General features: G+C 39.1%; 1 protein-coding gene across 1 annotated transcript in view; it reads right to left on the minus strand.

Annotated features, from left to right (window-relative positions):
- The window catches only part of STOX2 (storkhead box 2), a 312,993-nt gene that overhangs the window by 300,190 nt on the left and 956 nt on the right, over positions 1 to 11,847 (minus strand). The window lies entirely within an intron of this gene.

Below are 11,847 nucleotides of genomic sequence, written 5' to 3' on the forward strand. Positions count from 1 at the left end.
GGGAGGGAGGGAAGGAAGGAAGGAAATAACAGGAGACAAAAAAGGAAGAAAGTTGCTTATTTTCCAGTCTGATTCAACATTTATTGACCATTTCTGTTCCAAGCCAGGTTGTTATTCTCAAAAAACTTGATCTAGTTGGAGAATAAGAAAGATACAGGGGGAGTAAGTAAACTTGCTATTTCGGGAAACATAGAAACATCCATGAAATGCTTTACAGTTCAGAGAAGGGAGAGATAATTTTAGCTGTGGAAAGGGGAATCCAGAAGGTTCCATGGAAAGGAGAGTAAGAAATTGTTGTCTTTAAGGTCAAGTGAGATTTTAATAGGGAAAGATGGTAGAGCAAGGCATCCAGGCTGTAATGATATGAGCAAAAAGATACACTTGAGGAAGAACAAATAACCCAGTGTAGCTGAAGAAAAAGTATAGGCAGGCCTCATTTAAATATTGTTAGTAATAGGTATTATGTGTGTATGGGATTTTTTTTTGTTTTTACAAATTGAAGGTTTGTGGCAATGTTATGTCAAGCAAATCTGTTGGTGTCACTTTTCCAACAGCATATGCTCACATCATGTCTATATCATGTTTTGGTAATTGTCACAACATTGCAAGCTTTTTTGTTATTATGGTGATCTGTGATCACTGATCTTTTATGTTACTACGGTAATTGTTTTAGGGCACCAAGATGGTGAAGCTATTTGATAAATATGTGGCTGTCTCCCTCTCCTCTGGCCTCCTGATTCCCTGAGACTCAATAATATTGAAATGAAGCTAATAAATAACCCTTCAGTGGTCTTTAAGTGTTCAAGGGAAAAGAGGAATCAATCAATCTGGCAATCTTCATTGCTGTCTTATTTTAAGAAATTGCCCATCACCCTAGCCTTCAGCAACCACCACCCTGATCACTCAGCAACCACCAACTTGGACATAAGACGTTCCACTAGCAAAAAGATTAGAATTCACTGAAGGCTCAGATGATGTTTGGCATTTTTTAGCGATAAAGTAAAATCTTTAATTGAGGTATGTACATTTTTTAGACATAAAACTATTGTCCACTCCATGGACTATAGCATAATGTACATATATGCCCTGGGAAACCAAAACATTTGTGTGCCTCTCTTTATTGGGGTAGTCTGAAACTGAACCTACAATATCTCCAAGGAGTGCCTATACAGGAAGGAAAATTTGAAGAAAAAGTTGGAATGGCAAGTTGGCACTAGACTAGAATGTGAGAATCTTATGTACATCAGACTAAAGAGTCCAAATTATATGCAGCATGCAATAGAAATGATGAAAGGGTTTAAACAATAATATCATATGATTTATACTTGTATCCCTGATGTTCATTTTAGTCCCTTTCCTGAAGAGGAGGAGAAAGAAGAAGAGGAGAGAAGAAAAACAAAGCATCTCAGTGAATTGAATGCTATGCCTAGAGTCAGGAAGACCTGAGTTCAAATTTGACCTGTGTGACCCTGAGTAAGTCACTTAACCACTATTTATCTCAGAGTCCTCAACTGTAAAATCAGTATGTAATTAGTACTATCCCCTGAAGTCCTTGTGAGGATCAAATAAGATATGTGTGGAACACTCAGAACAATGTCTAACACATGGTAGATACTTAATAAATATATTCCTCTCTCCCCTCCTCCAATATGGCACTGGTGTGTAAGATGGATGGACCGAAGAATAAAAGAACACAGATTCAACAAAACTGGTTGAGAGACTTCTTCATTTGTCCAGACTAAGAGGAAATGAATGTTCAAATTCTGTTGGTGACATGGGAAAGAAAATGATGGATGTGATGATTATTATGGAGGTGGAATGAATAGCACTTGGCAACTGCTTAGATAGGAGGATATAAAGAGTGAAGCATCGAAGATAATGCCAAGGTTTCAGGGTCTGACTCCCTGGGATATGGCGGTATTTACCATTAACACAAGATCATAGAACCATCATTTTAGAGCTATGAGGCACTTTATAGGTCATTTGGTTCGATCCTTTCATTTTACAGACGAAGAAACTAAGATCTAGAAAAGTTTAAATGTATAACTCAAGATTATACTGATTATGTCAGAACCAGGATTTAAATAAAGGTCTTTTTATTCCAAATCCAGCACTCCTATTATAGCATACTACCTTTAAACAGGGAAATCAGAAAGGGGAGCAGATGTTGTAGGAGTTCATAAGTTTGGTTTAGCTGATGTTTTCAAGATCATAGAACCTCCAACTGTCAGACACATACACACACATACATAAACACACACACACACAACACAGAGGCACAAATAGACACGCCAAGAAAGTACCTTGGTTAAAAGACCTCTCACCTGCCTCCACAATCAAGCCTGTAGTATGAAAGCTAGCTTAGAAATGCCAGCTGAAAAGCATGGATTCTCTCTGCTTTTATTTAGAAAGTTTCCAAGGGAAAGGGGCTGGTACCTTCATTCAGGTTCCAAACAACAGCTGCTAGTTTCCTGCTTTGCAAATCAATTGCCCCCATGCTCCTGACTAGGCTAATATGTCACCAAGTCTGAAGGAGCAACAGAATATTCAGGCGGAAATAACTATGACCGAAAACAAGGTTAGAGACTGAGAGGGAGGAAGAAAGAGAAGTGGACATAATCTGAAAGAGCTGAGATTTGAAGCCTTAGGAGTTTATGACATTGCAAAGGAAGTACAGAGGATGGAGGACAGGGCCTGGAGTGATGCCTCCAAAAGATGTAGAAAGAGGAAGAAAAGCCAAGGAAAAAAGAAAGAAGGAATAGACAAAGGAGGAGGGCATGCTGTGAGAGAGCAACCAAGGCAGGGATGTAAATAACAACTGAGTGAGGGTGATTAATGGTGTCAAATACCGGAAAGATATAGAAGGAGAAAAGAAGGGGGAAAAACATTTCTTTGGTATTTAAGTGGTTAATGGTGATTTTTCCTTTTAAATTTATTTTTTTTTCTTGTTACATTTAAATGCCCAGTTAACTCCCTCTTACCCCTTTCTCCATTAGTGAAGGCATCATTTGACAAAAAGACATACATGCATATATATATATATATACATATATATATATATATATATATATATATCTTGCTTTCCAGTTATCAGTTCTTTCTTTCTCTGAAGGTGAACATACACAAGTCATTCTTCAAATAATATTTCTGGTGCTGTATATAATATTCTCTTGATTATGCTCATTTTGCTCTTTCTAACTTCAAGTAGATCTCTCTATATTTTTCCAAAATGAATCAGTTTTTTATTTTTTACAGTGCATTTACATCACAATCATATGCCACAACTTGTTTAGCTATTCCCCAATTAATGGGCATCCCTTCGATATGCACTTCTTTGCCACCACAAAGAGAGATGCTATAAATATCTTAGAACATATAGGTTCTTTCCCTTTTCCCCTGATCACCTTTTTTTTCTTTTTTTGGAAAAATTTTATTTAATTAATTTAGAATATTTTTCCATGGTTACATGATTCATGTTCTTTCCCTCTCCTCCTCCCCAGAGGTCCCCCCCCCCTGCTCCCTAGCCAAAGAGAAAATTCCATTCCACTGGGTTTTAAATGTGTCACTGATCAAGACCTATTTCCATTATTGATATCCCCTGATCACTTTTGAAATAAATCTAATGGTTGTATTGATGGGTCAAAAGGTATGCACAGTTTTATAATTCTTTGAGCATAATTACAGATTGCTCTCCAAAATGGCTGGATCAGGCCACAGTTCCACCAACAATGTATTAATGTCCCCATTTTTCCATATCCCCTTTAACAGTTGTTTACTTTGCCCTTTTTATTATTTTAACCAATCTGATAGGCGTGAAATGACATCTCAGAGTTATTTGATTTGTATTTTCTAATCAATAATGGCAGAATAAAATATCTAGGAATATATCTGCCAAAACAAACCTAGAAACTATATGAACATAATTATAAAAAACTTTTTATATAAATAAGGTCAGATTTAAATAATTGGAGAAATATTCATTTTTCTTGGGTGGGCAGAGCCATTATAATAAAAATGACAATCCTATCTAATCTACTTACTCAATGCCATCCCAGTTAATGGCAATTTAAAACCTTTCTTACAGAATTTGAATAATAACTTGTTTTGAAACTAAATGAAATATTAAAATTACCATGCAGACAGTATGGCAAATAAATGACTCAGTGGATAGAGTACCTGTTTTGGCCTCAAGAAGACCTTGGTTCAAATCCAGCCTCTGATACTTACTAGCAGTGTGACCACGGACAAGTCTCATGTTTTATGTTACATGTTACAAAACACATAACCCTGTTTTCCTCAGTTTCCTCATCTGAAAAATGAGTTGGAGAGAGAAATGACAAACTACTCTATTAGCTTTGTCAAGAAGATCCCAAATCTCTCCCAAAGATACTGGAATGGTTTGCCATTTCCTTCTCCAGCTCATTTTTATAGAAAAGGAAATTGAGGCAAACAGTTAAATTCCTTGCCTAGGATGACAGTTAGTAAGCATCTGAGGCCAAATTTGAACTCCAGAAGGTGAGTCTTCCTGACATACCCAACTCTATCCACTATGACAGCCAGCTTGCCCCAAATGCACCTTTACTGAAAAATATATTTGTGACTTTAATAAGATAATTTATTTGAATGTTTTTATAAACTGATCTCATTTTAGACAGACTCTAGTCTATGCTAAATTACATTAACCTTCTTTTTACAAAAATTTGAAATCCTCTAATATATTCTGAGCTCCTTAAGATCAGATCCTATGTCTATACTACTATGACTATGATGATAACTACTACTACTAAGAGCTAGCATTTTATAATGCTTTTCAGTTTACAAAGCACTTTACAAATGCAATCTCATTTGATTCTCATAATAATCATTATCTCCATTTTACAGATAGGGAAAGTGAAGGATAAGCCCTGACCTATGAACACTCTAGAATTCCTGGCAAATTCACTTTAATAAAGGATTATGATGTAAGTAGTACTGAAGAGACCTTTTCCCATTGCTCTCTCTGAAATTTCCAGTTTTGAGAGTCACTTTCTAAGGGAGAGGAAACATTCCTTTAGGCAAAACCAAACTAAAGACTATTTCATCACACATGTTTCTGCGTCAGTTGTACAAGGCCCATTTTGTTCTTCTGCCATCCCAGATTTTTTTGTTTGGAATCAAAATCCCCCAAGTCATTTACATTCCTGAGGATAAAATGGAAAAATCTGAGCTGCTTTCACTCTGATCTTTCTTGTTCTAAGTCTTAGTTGGTGTGTTATTTACCAAATAAACCACAAAATAAATATCTCCTACTACTTCACTTTCAAACTATTTTTTAAAAAGGTTTCCAGTTACAGGAACACTTTACTCCTTGATTCTCTATGGCCTACAATAATATTCAGCTATTTTAAATGATCGTGAGTGAAGACAAGGCTTCATGGGAAGATGATGTAAATTCAGCTTTTCTTGAATAGATGCATTTTCTTGAAAAACTCTGGGGTGGGGAACGATAGCAACTGATTCACAAATGCTTCTAGAGGGTCCTACGACACCATTGGACCTGAACCTCTTCTGTGTTGCCTAGGAGTAGCAACGGGGGCCACTGAGTCAAAAGCACAATTTTAAGGGACTATAAGAAATAGAAAAGAAAGCCTGGACCCCATCCTCAGGAAGCTTACAATTTTGTTACTCGGGCTCAACAAACACACAGAAAATGCTAGAGAGTGTAAGATTCGTGGAGGAGGCAAAATATGTGACCTGGATAGTAAGCACTGTAAGAACTCCAAAGAAAGAGGAATGAGCCTGGATGGGCGGGGATGCCCAGAGAAGGGTTCAGTGAAGAGGTCCAATTCACTAAGAACCAATTGCATCCAGTACAAAATGCCCGAGAAGTCACTTATAGCAAAGGATATTTTACTGCAAGTCATCGTTTTAGAAAAAGGACAGATTACCACTAAACTCAAGGATAAAAGGGATTCTACCTGAAAGGCAGGGCAGCTAGGTGGTATGGTGTATAGAGCACTGGGCCTGGAGTGAGTCAGGAAGTCCTGAATTCAAACTTGGCCTTCAAGATTTACTAGCTATGTGACCTTGGGCAAGTCACTTGACCCTGTTGGTCTCCGTTTCCTCATTTGTAAAATGAACTGGAGAAGGAAATGGCAAACTAGCCCTGAATCTCTTCTTAGAAAATCCCAAATAGGGTCTTAAAGAGTCAGATTCGACTGAAATGACTGAACAATAAAAAACAAATGTAGAGGTAGGTATCAGGATCTCTAAGACAGCCCAAATATGAAATCACATTGAAAGTGGGTTGTACTGATTCCCTTTTTCCAATCTGTCTCTGTTTCAGGCAATAAATAGTTATTGTATAAATATGAATATCTATTTGGATATAGTTTCTACTTAGTCATAGATCTAGACTTAAAAGGGAATTTAGAGAGCAGCTAGATCAACACCCTTGCTTTTACAGATAATGAAATTGAGATATAGAGAGGTTTAAAATGACTTGCCTAAAGTCACACAGGTAGGATTTGAACCCAGATGGGGTTCTGGATCTGGATTCAACTTCATGAGTTCAAATCTGACCTCAGACACTTACTATCTGTATGACCCTGGTCAAGTCATTTGATCCTGTTAGCTTCAGTTTCCTCATTTGTCAAATGAGCTAGAAAAGAACATGGCAAACTACTCCAGTATCTTTGCCAGGAAAACTCCAAATAGGATCACAAAGAGTGTTGAAAACACAACTTCTGCTTCCATAATGAGTGCTCTTTCCTAGTAGATTAAAGCTCCTCAGCAATGGGATATGGGAAGAGTTTAGTCTTATTTCAGCCTAAGAAGGACAAAGAGGGTACAACTAATAATCCGTGGGAGAGGTAGGCTCCCTGAAGTATCTCTAAGTCACCAGAAATGTATATTTACTTTGGTATCACTGTCTTTTCTTTGGCACTCCCTCACTGAGGTGAATGAGGAATCAATCTACAACCTGGAGCCTGTAACAGAGAGATTAAATTACTCACCTAGGGTTATGTGGTCAATGTGTCAGAGGTAGGATTTGAATCCAGGTCTCCCTGACTCCAAAACTAGCTCTCCATATTCCAGGTCCTACTGTCTCTCAAAGCATTTAAACCAACATTCTTTCAACTATAGTACTTTGTCATTCTTCCAGTTGATAAAAAAAAATTTTTTTGGTAATATGGAAGAAGAGAAATAAATATTTATTAAGCACCTACTATGTGCCAAGTTGTATATTTAGCATTCAACTGATCTGGTCCTTGTCACAACTTGGTGAGGCACCTACATGGATGATATGAACATGGAACACCAATATCAGTTTAATTCCTATCAAGCCCATCAGAGGTTCTATCCAGGCCCAAATAAAAAAAGCGTGAACACATCTTTTTAAATTGAAAAAAAAGGGTGCAAAACATAAATTTGCAAATCGATACCAAAAATATAACTCCATGTGAGTACTCCATCCAAAAATGCTGATTGTCATTAAGGGGCATAGAAAAGAGAAAAAAATACAATATAACAACAATAACACACCAGTTGCTATTGGTGTCTTAATAAAAAACCTAAGGTTTTCAGTCAATGAGAACTGAATTCAAATCCTTCCTCAGACACTCAGGCTCACTCAATCCCAGTTTCCTTCCCTGAAGCCCAGAAACAATACTTTCATCTACTCTGAATTGCATCAGCAGAGCATATTTATAAGGACTGGATTCATTGATGTCTCCTGCTTACATGGAAAATGGGGATCATAACACATACTTCTTAGCACATGGCCTGGCACATAGTAGGTGATTGATAATTTTATTGATTACCTGATCTCACAAGGTTTCTATCAAATGAGATGTGTATTACACATATATCTTTGTGTATAAAATATATACATACATTATATATGCATATATATTCACTATATATATAGAAATATATACATATATTTCAATGTAATTTCTAAGTCTTCCACTTTGGGGAAATTGCTCTTTCCACAGTAAGCAATAATCTCTTAACTCCCAAATCTAGGGCTTATTCATTCTCTCATTCCTTCCTTCACTCACTCACTCCTTCCTTCCCATAGCTTCTTCTCCTCTAGTGTATATGACACTGCCCTGACCTCTGATTTCTTCTTGTTATCCTTTGATGAGCCATCATCTATATCTCATTTATTAATATTGTGATACCCTAAAGGTCAATTCCAGGTTCTCTTTCTTTATTCTCTCACGGAGAGTATACCAGGTTCTATAGGTCTAGTCATCTCTGTGGAGATGACTCAAAACTCTATATCTGTCCTTAATTGCTTTCCTGAATGCCAGTTCCATAGTGCCAGCTGCACCCTGAGTCATCTCCCCTGTGGGCTGTCTTTTCAGTATCTCAAGATCAACACGTGCAAAGAAGAACTCATTTTCTAACCAAACTCATCCCTTCTCCAAAGTTCCCTATTTTTATTGAGATCCACCAATATTACAAGTCAACTGGACTCAAAACCTCAAAATTATCCTTGACTTGATTCTCTCTTCTTCATCTAGCCATCACAGCCAATTAGTTGCTAAGTTTTGTTGATTCTACCACCACAAAATCCCCTTCTTTCCCACCCCCCACCCCGGCACTCCATTCAGTTACTCCCCTCCTTCAGGACCTTACCATTTCTCCTTGGACTGCTGAGATAGCCTCTATTTTCTCCCCTCCACAAAATCCTCTCCACTTAGCTGCCAAGTTAATATTTCTAAATCACTGATCTATCCATGCTCTCCCCCTATTCAAAAATCATCAGTGGCTCCTTCTTGTCTTGTAAAATAAAATGCAAACTCCTCTATCTTCTTTTCATAATAATCTGGCAGCCTGGGTCCCATCTTCCTTTCCGGACTTAATTATTACTCCTTTTCATATACTGTGTTCCACTTTAACATGTCTCCTACCTCTTCTCTGAATTCTTTGAGAAGCTGTCCTTCATCCTCTACCCATCTACACCAATGCCAGAAATAAATTCTCTTCCCCACCTCTACCATTTAGCTTTCCTAGCATCCTTCCAGGGCCATCTTCGACAACAATCCTACAACAAAGGTCAATATCATCTTCTTGCTGAAATGAAAATTAACTAATTGTAACATATGTTGCATTCCTTCACTAGAATACACTTTCTGGAGCACAGAACTATTTCCTTCTTTTTCTTCTCCAGTACCTAGCACAGAATATGTCTCAAACACAATAATCTCTCAAAAATGTTTAATTATAAAGCCTAAGCGCTACCTACTAGATCTTTTATTTTGTTGCTATATGGAATTCCAGGACCTAGAACCTCCCTTTTCCACACACAGTCTCTGCTCTTGGTAGTGTCCAGAACACTAAGGAAGTTAAGTCATATACCCAGAGTGAAGTGGCTAGTACATGTTAGAGGTATTACTTGAACCAAGTTCTTTCTTGCTCTCTATCCATTAAAGGAGGTGCCTCTCATCACAAATGTTTTTTGAATTGAAGAGATCCTAAAAAATAAGGCAACGTATGTCTGAACGGTTCATACCCTATTCTAGAGTATTTTCTGGATACTACACTTTAGGAAGGGCATAGAAAATGTGAAACAAATCCAGAGGCTACAACTGGACTCAAGATTACATCTTAAGGATAGCTTGAAGGAATTCAGGATGTTTAGTCTGAGAGAAGATTTGGAAGGGTCCAACATAGGTTGTTTGCAATCAGCTGAAGAGTTGTCCTGTTGGGAAAGGGAATACAATTATGTGGCTTAGTTCCAGCAAGAACTATGAGCAGGGCAGTAGAATTCAGTCTCCACAAGGAAGAATTTCCCAATAATTAGGAAATAGTAAATAGGTTGAGTCATTAAGTAGGGACATCTCCATCACAGCAGAAAGGAACTACTTTCTGGTTAAGGTTTAAAGGAGGCAAATTCATGCAGCCTGTAGGCCAGGAGATTTTCACTTTTGGGGGGTCCTAGACTCTTTTGGTACCCTAGTGAAGTCTACAACCCCCTTCTCAGAATGTTTTAAATGTCTAAAATAAAATAAAATAGGTAGGATTAAAAGGAAAGCAATTCTATTAAAACACAACTAGCAAACATTTTTTAAAACGCCACAAAATGAGGGGCCCTACGGTAAGCACCTGGGGGGGGGTTACATTAACTCTCCTCAAAGGCTCCTTCCAATTTAAAAATGCTGGATGCCCACTCTAACCTTGAGCCGATCTGGACCCAGTGGACTTAAAAAGCATGACTGGGAGTTTTTTTCTATTACTTCAGCTCAATTACAGAGACTCAATTAAGATTTTTGCTGAGTCCTGGATTGTAAAACAGGCAACTTTTATAATTCGGTATGAGTTACAAGGAAGGTTTAGCACAGGTTTTACTAGCTTTTCTTCTCTGCTCAGCTCAGGTGTGACCTTTAAAAAAATCTTCTGATATGCAAACACTGAGGAAAAACTATGTTGTTCTACACACGTGAGGAAGCCCAAGAGTCACACTACAGTCCTCCACGGAACATGGACCATGAGGGAGTATGAGAACAGGAAAGCCCCGGATGATGAAGGAAAGCCCCCCCCCAACTTCCCCCCTCTGCCACGCCCCGAACTTTTGACTCCACATTTTACAAACAATGTGTCTTCCACCTGCTTATTAGAAGGGAGTGGGATTCTTCCAAAAACAAAAGCCGCCTTTCCACCTAAGTGTTATTAAACTTCCTTATTAAAGTTTCGGGAATTGAGTACAAAGTATAAAACTAAAAATCCTTATACGAAAAAACCGGATCGTCGAGGCGGTTTTTGTTTTGTTTTTCTTTTTCTCACATCAACAAGCAGTAAAATAAGCAACAGCTCTTCCCGACGTGGTGCCTCCAATGTACCTGGAACTACCACAAGCACATCTCACCCCCCCCCCTTTGCATTTTTCTCTCCATTGCTGAGGCTCAGGTTTCTCTCCCTTCCTCCCCGGAGCCTGTGTACCCCACCCTAACCCCCCCACCCGGTCACACACACACACACACACACACACACACACACACACACACACACACACACACAAATACCTACAAAAGGAAACAGAATAGGATGGCTTAGAGTCGAATACCTCTGGAGAAGTTTTCTGTTGTGTCAGCTATAGAAACACCGGCGCTTAGGAACCAGCTGAGTGGCTGAACTCGTTTCCCAAAGGAGTTTGGGAGAAGTCGGGCCCCAGCAGCCCACCGAGGGGTGAAGTGGCCAAACGAATGAGGTAGTCATAGAAGGAGAGGGGAGGGCTGAGCTACACCAGAATCTCACACCACCAGCTAGATTCTTCCCAAAGGCGAGCACTGGCTAGATAGGAAAAACTCACAGACCCCCAAAGAATGCCAGGGTCCACACGGGCTTGGAGCTCAACTGGCCAGGTAGGTGGTTCCGTTCCTGGGCAGAGAAGACACCGCCCAGACCGGGGGTGGGGGAGGACAAGAACCTGAGCCCAGGGACCAGGAGTTTCTCCTGGTTCCCCGCCTGCTCAGAGCCGCTCTCCAGGGGAAACAGACCACCTTTCAAAGCCCTGGGGATGGGGGAAGGGGGAGCGATTCACCTAAGGAAAGAGTGAAGGAGGAGGGGGAAAGAAAGCAGGAATCTCCACCCCTGTACCGGAGCTGGAGAGAGCAGAGAGGAAGCGCAGAGCAACTGGAACAAGTACATCTCTTTACTATGGTGAACACAAAGTAAAGGGGCATAGACGCCTCCCCACCCTAGACCTCAAAGAGCACTGGACTTCCTCAAAAAAGAATGCAATCATTTGTGTTAGGTTATATTTGTGTATCCTTTTCCTGGACTAGATTGTAAACTTCAGGCCATCGCCTGGCCTAAACCATTCTCATTCTCTCTATCTCATTCTCTCTTTCTCTTTCT

This window comes from Gracilinanus agilis, chromosome 6 (genome assembly GCF_016433145.1).
Source record: "Gracilinanus agilis isolate LMUSP501 chromosome 6, AgileGrace, whole genome shotgun sequence".
Classification (NCBI taxonomy): domain Eukaryota; kingdom Metazoa; phylum Chordata; class Mammalia; order Didelphimorphia; family Didelphidae; genus Gracilinanus; species Gracilinanus agilis.